The following is a 12,442-nucleotide window of genomic DNA, read 5'->3' on the forward strand; positions in this document are numbered from 1 at the left end:
TTAATAAAATGGTTGGGTTATATTACCTATCTGTTAGGGTCATAGGTGCCATTACGACTTGTAATTTGGATCGTGATAATTTTGTATCAGAGCCCTACGTTCATCGGTCTCACGAGTACAAGAGCAATGTCTAGTAGAGTCTTGCAGATCGGTATGTTGATGTCCATACTCATCTTTGAGATGCTATAGGACACTTAGGAAACTTCTATTCTTTTATTCCTTGTTGTACACAGTTGACTCTGTTGGAATTCTAATGTTGTTGTCTCATTCTCTCATAGATGGTGAGGACTCGTGCATCTACGAGTGGTGATCAAGAGCCTATTCCTTCACTTGCCTTTGGGGTCACTACATGAGGTAGAGGTAGGAGCAAGGTCGAGAATATATTATCGCACATGTGGGAGGCCAAGTATCGACAACCACTAAGAGCCATGCTGGGGAGTATCTCTAGATGCAGATGTGATTCATGAGGATCTACAGGATCGTGTTGAGGGGTATATTCTAGCTCAGGATTCACCTGGTTTTAGTGCCACTCTCATAATTCAATATACCTTGGTTCGTATGCTAGGACTCTTAAAGGGGATGACTTAGGCAGGAATATTTCCTGTCACCTTTGATAGCTCCCAGACTCATATTAAAGGTCAGACTCTAGATCAGATGGTTGCACTAGGTTCTCAAATTCCAGGCACTCAGTCAGTTGCTGCTATAATTTCCCATTTAAATAGTATAGTATTGATAGGGGTTGCCTCATATTTGGCTAATAGGCTTGTCATGACCTCCGATCTATAATAGTGACTTAAATAAGGATGAATATGAATTTATAGTTAGTTTTCATGAGAGGTTGCACAACCTTGGATTAGTGAAGTCTCATGGAGTTGACTACTCAACATTTCAGATGACTAGGCCAGCCAAGCAGGGATTGAGGGATTATATCAGTGGTAGGCCAGCTAGATTATCTCCACTCTCATAGGCTCAGTTTACTTAGTTGTTTCTAGCTAAGTTTTTTCCACGTAGCAAGAGAAAGTGTAAAAGGGATGAGTTCGAGGGTCTGCAGTAGGGGCTAAATTCCATGCCTTGGCTAGGCATGCTTCAATGATACTTCCCACCGAGACTGGGAGACTGAGAAGGTTTATCAAGGGGTTGATTATTCCAATTTGCATGGGAGTTTCTTAGGTTGCTACTTTTAGTGTTCCATTTCAGTAAGTGGTAGATACTGCCAAGGAGTTAGAGATGATTCGACATGAAAGATTTGAGCAACGTGAGGGAAAGAGGGCCTGTCATTAGGTGATTATGGTGGTGCTCCATCTAGGAGTCGAGGTTACTCAGGGAGAGGTTATAAATCTCAATCTAGCAGACCCATTCATGCTGTTATACCAGTATCTGATGCTAATTATGTTGGGCACAATACTTCTAGTTCGACACATACTTCACAGGTTTTATCTTCTAGACCTTCTGGTCGTGGAGGGTATTTTGGTCATTCAGGTTCCTCTCATCATCCTATGCCTCATAAGAGTTGTTTTAAATGTGGTGATATGAAACATTTTGTGAGAGATTTCCCCAGGATCAAACGTGGTGATTCACATCAAAGTTCTCAAGATTTGACTTCTAGGGCTACACAACCTTCGACTAGGGGAGGTGCATAGAGTGATAGGGGTGGTTCTCATTCTAGTAAAAGTGGTTCCAATTCTACTCGAGGTGGCAGACGTGGAAGTTCACAGTTTGAGGGTAGTCATGCCTATTGTTATGCTTTTTCAAGTAGGCCAGAGGCAGAGGCTTCAGATGCTATTATCACAGGGATTACTCCAGTTTGTCAACGATCAACTACTATATTATTTGATCCAGGCTTTATGTATTTTTATGTGTCCACATATTTTTTTTCCAGTTTGGATATGTCATTTGAGTCTCTTTGTTTTGCCTATACATGTTTCTACTCCTGTTAGGGATTTCATAGTGGTAGATCAGGTATGTTGATTGTGTATGGTTACTTTGATGGGAGATGATACTCACGTAGATTTAAAAATCTTAGATATGGTAGATTTTGATGTTATTTTTAGGATGTATTGGCTATCTTCCTATCACGCGATTTTAAATTTCCATACTAATATAGTTACATTAGTTATGCCTGGGATCCCTACAGTAGAGTGGAGAGGTTCTTTTGCTCATTCTCCGAAAAGGGTAATATTGTTTCTTAGGGATCATCGCTTGGTGGATAGAGGATGTTTGGCTTATTTGTCACATATTTGAGATACTAGTGTGGAGATTCCTATACTTGAGTCTATTCCAGTGGTGAGTGAGTTTTCAGAGGTCTTTTCGATGGATTTTCCACGTCTTCCTCTTGATCGAGATATTGATTATTGTATTGACTTAGAATCAGGCACTGAATCCATTTCCATTCCTCTTTATCGTATGGCACCAGCTGAATTAAAGGAATTGAAGGAGCAGCTGTAGGATTTGTTGAGCAAGGGGTTTATTAGGACGAGTGTATCTCCTTGGAGTTCTCCATTGTAATTTATGAAAAAGAAGGATTGAATTATGTGTATTTGTAATTACTATCAGAAGTTAAATAAGGTTACCATCAGAATTAAGTATCTGATACCTTTTATTAATGATTTATTTGATCAGCTTTAGAATGCTTCAATTTTCTCCTAGTTTTACTTGAGATCCGGTTATCATCAATTGAAGGTTAGGGAAGAGATATCCTTAAGATAGCTTTCCGGAAACATTATGGTCATTATGAGTTTTTGGTGATGGTTTTGGACTAACTAATGCCTAGCAACCTTTATGGACTTGATAAATAGAGTGTTTAGAACGTACTTGGATTTGTTTGTTATATACTTTATAGATGATATATTGATATACTCATATAGTAGGGAGGAGCATGAACATCATTTGAGGATTGTGCTTGGAATTCTGAAGGAGAAGAAACTCTATGCAAAGTTTTCAAAGTGTGAGTTCTAGCTTAGTTTGGTGATATTCTTGGGACATATAGTATCCAAAGAGGGTATTATGATGGATCCTAAAAAGATTGAGGCAGTTCAAGATTGGGTTAGATCTGCTTCAGTAATTGAGATTCAGAGTTTCTTAAGCCTTACAGGTTATTATCGATGATTCTTGGAGGGTTTCTCATCTATTGCATCTCCATTAACTAGATTGACCCAGAAGAAAGTGGCTTTCCAGTGGTCTGACGAGTGTGAGGTAAGCTTTCAAAAGATCAAGACTTTATTGACTAAAGGGAGAAAAATTTATTGAATATTGTGATGCTTCTTGAATTGGTCTTGGTTGTGTATTGGTGTAGAAGAGAAAGGTGATAGCTTACGCTTCGAGGTGGTTAAAGGTTCATGAGAAAAACTACCCTACTCATGACTTAGAGTTGGCGGCTGTAGTATTTGGATTGAAGATTTGAGGGCATTACCTTTATGGTGTACATTGTGAGGTGTTCCCAAATCATCATAGTTTCCAGTATATATTCAATTAGAGGGATCTCAATTTAAGGCAGCAGAGGTGGTTGGAGTTTCTCAAAGACTACGACATGACTATCTTTTATCATCCAGGAAAGACGAATGTGGTAGCAGATGCCTTGAGTTGAAAGATGGTGAGTATGAGTAGTCTAGACTTGCTACAGGTTGGAGAGCGTCCTTTGGCTATGGACGTCCAATCCTTAGCCAATAGCTTTGTGAGGCTTGATATTTTAGAACCTGGTAGAGTTTTGGCTTACATGGAGTCAAGGTTATCCTTGTTGGAGCAGATTCGGTCTCAACAGTTTGATGATGGTGATTTGTGTAAGATTCGATACAAGGTCTTAAAAGGAGAAGCCAATGAGGCAATTCTTGATGGTCAGGGAGTTTTAAAGATAAAAGGTCGTATTTGTGTTCCTCGGGTAGGTGATTTGACTAGACTGATCATAGAAGAGGCTCATAGTTTGAGGTACTATTGGTGATGTCATATAAAGAGGGCCATAGCAAATTTTGTTTCTTGATGTTTAAATTGCCAACAAGTGAAGTACGAATACCAAAAGCATGGTGGTGTATCTCAAAGGATACATATACCTGAGTGGAAGTGGGAGCGTATTTCTATAGACTTTGTGGTAAGGTTTCCGCATACCTTGGGTAAGATTAATGCTATATGGGTCATTGTGGATCGGTTGACCAAGTCTGCGCACTTTGTACCAGTTCAGACTACCTATAATTTAGAGAAATTAGCCAAAATCTATGTTTGAGAGATAGTTCATTTGCATGAGATGCCTATTTCTATCATTTCAGATCGTCGCAATTTACATCCAATTTCTGGAAGTCTATGCAGAAGGAGTTGGGCACTTGGGTAGATCTTAGCACAACTTTTCATCCTTAGAATGATGGTTAGTCTAAATGGAATATTCAGGTTCTTGAGGACATGTTGAGCTTGTGTGTGATCGACTTTGGAGGTCATTGGGATTAATATTTTCCCTTAGCATAGTTTGCATATAATAATAGTTAACATTCGAGCATTCAGATGACACCATTTGAGGCTTTGTATGGTAGGAGATATCGATCTTCAATTGGTTTGTTTGATGCATTTGAGGTTAGGCCGTGGGGTACAAATCTGTTGAGGAAGTCCTTGGATAAGGTCAAGTTGATTTAGGATAGGCTTCTTATGGCTCAAAGTAGGCAAAAGAGTTATGCAAATCAAAAGGTTCGTGATCTGGAGTTCATGGTTGGAGAGCGGATTCTATTGAAAGTTTCACCCATAAAGGGTGTGATGAGATTTGGAAAGAAGGGCAAGTTGAGCCCGAGATATAATGGTCTGTTCATGATTGTTGAGCGTATTGATGAGGTTTCTTATCAGTTAGCTTTGCCACCTGGGTTGTCTAGTGTTCAGCCTGTATTTCATATTTCTATTCTAAAGAAGTATCATCAGGATGGTGACATGATTGTTGAGCGTATTGATGAGGTTTCTTATCAGTTAGCTTTGCCACCTGGGTTGTCTAGTGTTCAGCCTGTATTTCATATTTCTATTCTAAAGAAGTATCATCAGGATGGTGATCATGTGATTCAATGGGACTCAATGTTAATTGATCAATAATTGACCTTTGAGGAGGATCCAATAACAATCTTGGATAGAAAAATTCGAAAGTTGAGTTCGAAAGAGATTGCTTCAATAAAGGTTCAATGGAAGCATCATCTTGTGGAGGAGGCTACATAGGAGACCGAGTGAGACATGAGGATTAGATATCCTCAGCTTTTTTAGCATTCGGGTATTTCCTAATTCTTAACCGTTCTAGGACGAACATTTGTTTAAGTGGTAGATGATGTAACGATCCGTTAGGTTGTTTTGAGCACTAGAACTGTTTTGACTCTTTTCAAAAAAATTTAAATGGAAATTTTGAACTATTTGTTTAACTACGACAAGTAAGTTGATGGATAATTTTAGAGAATTAATTTAGTTGGTGGCTAATGGACTAAATTGATAATTTATTTAATAATTTATGCCACTTAATCATGTATAAAGATAAATAGTAAAATTTAGTACCTTTAATTCATAATTATTATTTCGTTAAAGAAAGAAAAGTCGAACTGTCGTAGAACCTGACTTAGTTGCGGCGACAACCTTCAAGCATATTTCAATTTCTTTTCAAAATTTGTGCCTACATTCGTTGAATTCTAATTGCTGCATTGTGAGGTGATTCAATTTTATATTCAACAAGTTGGATAATTAAGGAAATTGAGAATTTTCAAAGTTCATGTGGGTAATATACTTGGGAATTGGGGGTAGTATATCATGGATAACTATGGCAATCATTGGGCAATGATTATAGCCAATTTTGGGTGGAGCTTTGTATAAGATGGAAGCATTTAATTTAAGTTACTCCTGAAATTTGTCTTCGTAGTGCACACTGATTTTGTAACCAGTTAGTTCCGCCCTAAATTATTTTCTTTTAAGTATCATATTGCAATTAAGTTTTGATATATTGATTTATATAATTAAATAATAGGTGTATTGTATTATATGAATATTATTACAATCATGTTGTTTGGAGAATTGGGACTTAATCCTAGGCTTGAAATTTAGTAAGCATGGAACTTGGTATATTAATTGGCATCAAGATTAGGAACTTGATTATAGATTTTGATGATCGTTTGGGGTCTAGGCTAGATGCGTAGTAGTATGGGTGTTTATAGATTCATTTATTTATGAATAATGCATATTTGGTAGACTGGAAACTTTCTGAAACTTTGCAAAAAGGATAGGCAAAATCTTGAGGATTTGTGATACGTTTTTGGCATTCGAGGTATGTTAAGACTTTCAGACTTCGTAGAAGGATGTTTTTCAAATTAAAGATTAAAAATTAAAATAGATAACGGATAAGGGCGAAAGATGGGGGTCTCATATCAATGGTGTGATGGAAATTGGTACGAGTACCAAAGTTATAAAGGAAAGTTTATTACTATAGAATGAATGATCGTAATCCGAGAATGCCATAGCATATGGGCATTAGTTGATTTATTAGTGAGTTGGTTTCTTTTGTATGATTGTACTTCTTATTTGAACCCGCATAATTGTGATAGTTGAGGTGATTATATGTCATACTGATATTTGTTATTGAGATGCATCATCATCTCCTATGTTGTTGATATTATATTGTGCACATGCATTGACATGAGATTGAGTATCAGTAAAGGTCTGACACATGGAGATCGTCCGTGAGAGATCATTTTATGGTTATAAATTGGGCACGTGGAGATCCTCCATGCTAGGGATGGTTTGATTTTATGATAGCATGTTGAGATCGTCCGCACAGACACGTGGAGATTGTCTATGTCGGTATATGGACCTTGCGAGTCCCCCATGGATCACAAACTCTCGAAGAATTTCTGAAAAATATTGTATCTATATGGTTGTGAGGTTACTTGGTATTTGAGGCATATCATCGCATAGTGTTTCATACATCTAATTATCTTCTTCATTTTACATGATTATGTGTTAAATTGACTGTTGAATATTTTGTGATATTGATTATCCCCATTTTGGTGAGACTTGGTTGATAATTATAAAGTAAAATTATAAAATTTGAGAATGTCTTTTTTAATACTCCTATCACTACTTCTTTGTTGTTGGTCAATTAGACATACTAGGTACACGTAGTTTTGTATTCATACTACACTTGTTGCACTCTTTTGTGGTGCAGATTTGATTTCGAATACGAGCGCATCTCGTGGAGCAATGTGAGTCGGAGCCTGAGTTATCTTGGAATTGTGGTGAGCTGCTTGGCTGTTCCGCGGCCCACGCCTCTCTTTATCTTTCATTTATTCTATTATTTTAGTATTCAGGCAAGATATTTATTACTTCTAAATTGGTCATTTTAGTTTCATATTTTAATCCTATTTTAGAAACTCTTGTACTTATGACACTAAATCTTGGGTTGTATTTTTAGCTTTCCACATTTCATACTTATTAAAGACTTAACGTATGAGATATTCTTCTTGTCGCTTATTCTTTACTTTATTTAATTAATTAAATTGATAAAATGGTTGGATTGGCTTACTTATCTATTGGGGACATAAGTGCCATCACGACTTGTGATTTGGGTCGTGACAAGTATGTTATATATTTAAAAATTATATCAAATTATTATAAATCACAATAATTAATAACTTTAAATATTTAAAATATATATAAAAGTCACGATTAATTTTTGAAATTCTATCGGTGCCTCATAAATTAAGACAAAAAAATAACATATAGTATTTGAAATGACTAAGCAGTACTATAAATCATAATAATTACAACTTAAAAATTTAAATGACATAAAATATTCGGTTGACTTTTTAAATTTATCAGTGTCATATAAATTGAGAGAGAGAAAGTAACATATTTTATTTGAAAATGACGTAAAAAGTATCATGAATCACAATAATGGATGCTTGCTTCCTAGATAGGGGTATTTTAGTTATTATTTTTTTCTGTTTTAATTTTTTTGACTCTCGAAATTTATCAGTGTCATATAAATTGAGATAGATAAAGTAACATATTTTATTTGAGAATGACATAAAAAGTACTATAAATCACAATAATTGACAACTTAAAACATTTAAAAGACATAAAATTTAGTTGACTCTCGAAATCTTGTCAATGCCACGTATATTGAGACGAAAGGAATAACATATATTATCTAAAATTATATAAATGTACTATAAATCACAACAATTAATAACATAAAATATTTACAAATCATTAACAAAAAAATTTATAGACCCTCCAATTTTAATTTGCGTCACATAAATTAAAACAAAGTGAGTAACATATATTGGGCCTGCGTTGGCATGGCTCCAATGTCTAATCTAATATGGACATGCACTAATAATTAATTATCCTCATTCAAGAAATCATTACAAATTCTTAATTGAATGAAACTCCCTTGAATTTTCTTTTAGAACAAGAGCACCCTAATAAAAATTCCTCATCATCATAAGTTAATTACGCATTTCACTTGAACTTGTATATTGTCTCTCTTTTATCTATCATAAAGTTTTTTTCTTTCACAAGTTTACTATTTTAAAAGAAAAGAGAAAGGAAAGATCAATGTAGGTTATATAGATAAAAGATGTGTCAAGAATGTAAACTTAATTTGAAATCAAATAGAGTAAAAAAATAATAAATATGTACTTACAAGTTCTTCAAGAAGCTCTAAAGAAAATAGTTAAAATTTATGAAACTGAACTAGACACCACATCGCCTGATATGAATCAGTACAAAAATCTCTGTCTCATTTACTTTTGTTCTTCATATTTATTTATCATTTGATATACTAATATGCAAGAAAGTCAACTTCCACTAAGGAAGAAATTTCCACTCACTCCTCGTGACTTTCACAAGAGATTTAATGACGAATTAACAATGAAGTTTAATTTATAGTTAATTTATTTTAATTTTACTATGTGGGGCCTGCAGTTAGTAGGATGAAGGAGGCCAAACGTTTATGTGACTGAGGTAAGACAGTCTTATAAATTTGAAGAAAGAAGATACCTATTTTTGTGGTTTATTTACATTTTCTTCAAATCTCATTGAGCCATAATCTATGATACAAATAATATAAGAACTTCCTAGAGACATACAGTTAAGATACAAACAAAAAAAAATATTCATTTTAAAATGAAGGGGGTGTTGGTTTGAAATTTTTGAGGAATAAAAGAGAGAGGAAGAATCATATATTTCATCTCTTTTAACTACACAAGAGAATCCACCTTAATTTAGTTATATACTGATCATATAACTAAAACCAAGTAATTTATATTATAATTAAAATGTCAAATGAGATACAATCGATCATTTCTGTATACCATAATCCCCCCACACTCTATTACAGAAAATGGATCGACAGAAAGGACAAGTAGTATGTTGATTATCAAACCACTTATCCAAACACCTTGTATGAAAGAAATGCTTACAAGACAACTCACTCACCTTTTCTTCCTCTTTAGACCTATTTAAACACACACAACACTTCATCATCGTCGCCCACAAACTTCTATTTCCGCTACTACCGCCATAATTTTTCTTAGCTTTACACCTATTCTTGCATAAAGACTCATACCTGGTAATCGACACTCTTCTTTCTCTTGACCCACTTCCATTTTCTTCTGATGATGATGTCACGACTCGTAATCAGGTGTGATGGAACTCGCTTAACTCACCAAGACGAGTCAGCCTAAGAGTCTGAACGATTCAAAATAAATGAAAATGAAAGTGAAAATGTAAGTCTAATATGATATAAATAAGAATAAGCGGATAATAGATTCTAAATTACCCAAGACTTGGTGTCACATGTACAAGCCACTATTTCAACATAAAAGAAAAAGATATACAAGTCCATATGTATCAGTCCTCAAGTAAAATAAAGCACAAGCTGCTACCTCTCACGCGCCTAGAAGCTCGGCCAGATCAAAGAAGGTGACGGACTCAGATCCTACATAAATATAGAAGAAAGGGGTGAGCACCAACAACACGATACTCAGTAAAATGGAAACTAACTCCTAAGTAAAGCAATGCAAAACACAAGTATTCCTGACATCCTAACCATAATCCTCCACAACTATACACCTGCACTCATAGAGTCCAATCTATACATTTTATATCACAATTATACTAGAGTACTAGACAGTCCACAAATAGAAAGTACAAATACGTTCTCACCGATATACTCAGGCAAACATAGGAGATTTCAAATAACAATTAATCACAGGATGAAATAGATGCAAATGCAATGTCAAATATCGTGATGCATGACTATCCTACGATACACATCCGCAGATCACTTCAAACCGAAATCCATGGCGACCTCATATAGACCATGTATCCTCCAGAAATAACTTCGGCCAATATCTGTTGGAAAAGACCTAGGTCATAATATCTGTCGAAAGAGACCTCAGCCGCCGGAAGAAACCTCGACAAATCACCTCGACCGGTAGAAACCTCGGTTCCAATATCTAGTACCTCACTCATATCATTTCTCCGCCATCACATATATAATACATGCACAACTAATGAGTGATACAAGATAAATATTCCTATAAGATGCCATATAATCTACAATCACACAATAGATCAATGCCCCGTAGTTCACAACACTTAGACAATTAACTCTATCTGAATTTCCACGATCACACTTCAACTCATATAATTTAATTCAATCTAATGACTCAACACACCATAATCTCCTCACTTAGGAAAATACAAGATTCAACATACTTAACAAAATTTAGAATTTCACTTGTCGTAGCCAAAAGTCATGAACAATCTAAAATCAAAGCTTTTCCCCTCCGACGATACTCCAAATCACCACAATCTAATCAAATATAAATTCGCAATCACATTTCAAAACTATTGACACTAAAATCAAACAATTTGGGTGAAAGGGGTAAAATGGTCAAAAATGTCATATTGAAAATCGAACTCAAAATCTGATTATTTTTAGATGAAAATGTTTCTCAAGTAATCAAGAATCTACTGGTGAAATCCGTTACAAAAAAGGAGTTGAGATGAGTTGAAAATCAATACAAAACTAAATTTGCATTTTTCTTGAAAACCCCAATTCCTCCAACTCAAAATCACGAATTTCATGTTTTAAAAAAATCCAAATTAGTAATGGGTAATCAAGAAAATAGTTTAGAATAGCTTACCCAATGTTTTCCCCGCAAGAAACCCTTTCCAAATCACCTATCCAAAGCTTAGAAACTCAAAAATGGTGGACAATGGCTTAAGCCCCAAATTTACACTATTTAGACAAAAAAAATTCTCCGCAAACGCGGATAACTTAGTCCATGTACGCGGAGAAAGCAGGGACATTACTCCACGAACGCGGTCTATCCTACACAAATGTAGAAGGAACCCATTACACTCCGTGAATGCGGAGAGGGAATCGCGAACGCAGAGAAGAATTTGTCATGCACCAGATAAGATAACAGATTTTTAACATGTCTCAAAGTCACGAAATAGACCCTCGGAGTTCGTTCGGAACCCCGTATACACAAACCATATCTACAACCTTATTAAATTCAATGTTCTGGACTCAATGGAACCATCGTATTTTGAATTCGAGGCCTCCTCAACTCGAAATTCGATAAGTCACAACTAAACTAGTTTAGGCACTTGAAATACCCTCGGGACCTCTAAAAATTATAACTAAACCATTTCCAGAATTAGAATCACCTCCCGAAATTATTGGAACCATCAGAAATCCAATCCGAGCAACTTCCTCATGAATAAGGTGGATTTTTTCGTGGGTCCTCGCCGAATTTCAAATGTTGACCAAAGTCAAATTTGGATCTAATTTTAACTCAATTTCAACCTTTGGACGTAAGTTCCACGTTTTAACTCTAAATCTGATTCCGACAAGTCTCCTAGCCCAATTTTCACATTCCGGAGCTGATGGAATCGACAGAATTCTATTCCAAGACTCGTAACTCCAAATGACTCCAAAACTCAGATTTTAAAAACTTAAGCCTTTAAAATCCATTTCTCAAGCAAAACCTCAACTTTTCACAAGGTTTCCAAAACTTTCATACCCAATCAAAAATGACTCGAAAAAACTAATGGAGGGGTAAACTGATAATTTTATCAAAAATGACCTTCAGGGTTATTACCTCATCCAATACTAAAAACCATGTTCGTCCTCGAATATAAAGCAAGGGACATACTTGGAGTCTCAAAAAGATGAGAGTAACGGGCCTGCTTGTTTGATGCCTCCCCTCCACGGACCAATGCCTCTACTGGACCTTCACCGAAGTTATCTCCTTAGTCCTCAATTTTCTCACTTGCCTGTTCAAAATAGCCACAGGCTCCTCCTCATATGTCAAATCTAGGCTCAACTCCACTAAATCATGGGGAATCACATGAGATACATCTGGAATGTAGCGCTATAGCATCGAGACATGAAATACTGGATGTACAGATGATAGACTAGGTGGCAAGA

At 35.7% G+C, this 12,442-nt stretch overlaps 1 pseudogene; it reads left to right on the forward strand.

Annotated features, from left to right (window-relative positions):
* Window positions 1-278: 278 nt before the first annotated feature.
* On the forward strand, window positions 279-3,400 carry LOC129870522 (uncharacterized; annotated as a pseudogene).
* Window positions 3,401-12,442: the final 9,042 nt, after the last annotated feature.

This window comes from Solanum dulcamara, chromosome 2, assembly GCF_947179165.1.
Source record: "Solanum dulcamara chromosome 2, daSolDulc1.2, whole genome shotgun sequence".
Taxonomy (NCBI): Eukaryota; Viridiplantae; Streptophyta; class Magnoliopsida; order Solanales; family Solanaceae; genus Solanum; species Solanum dulcamara.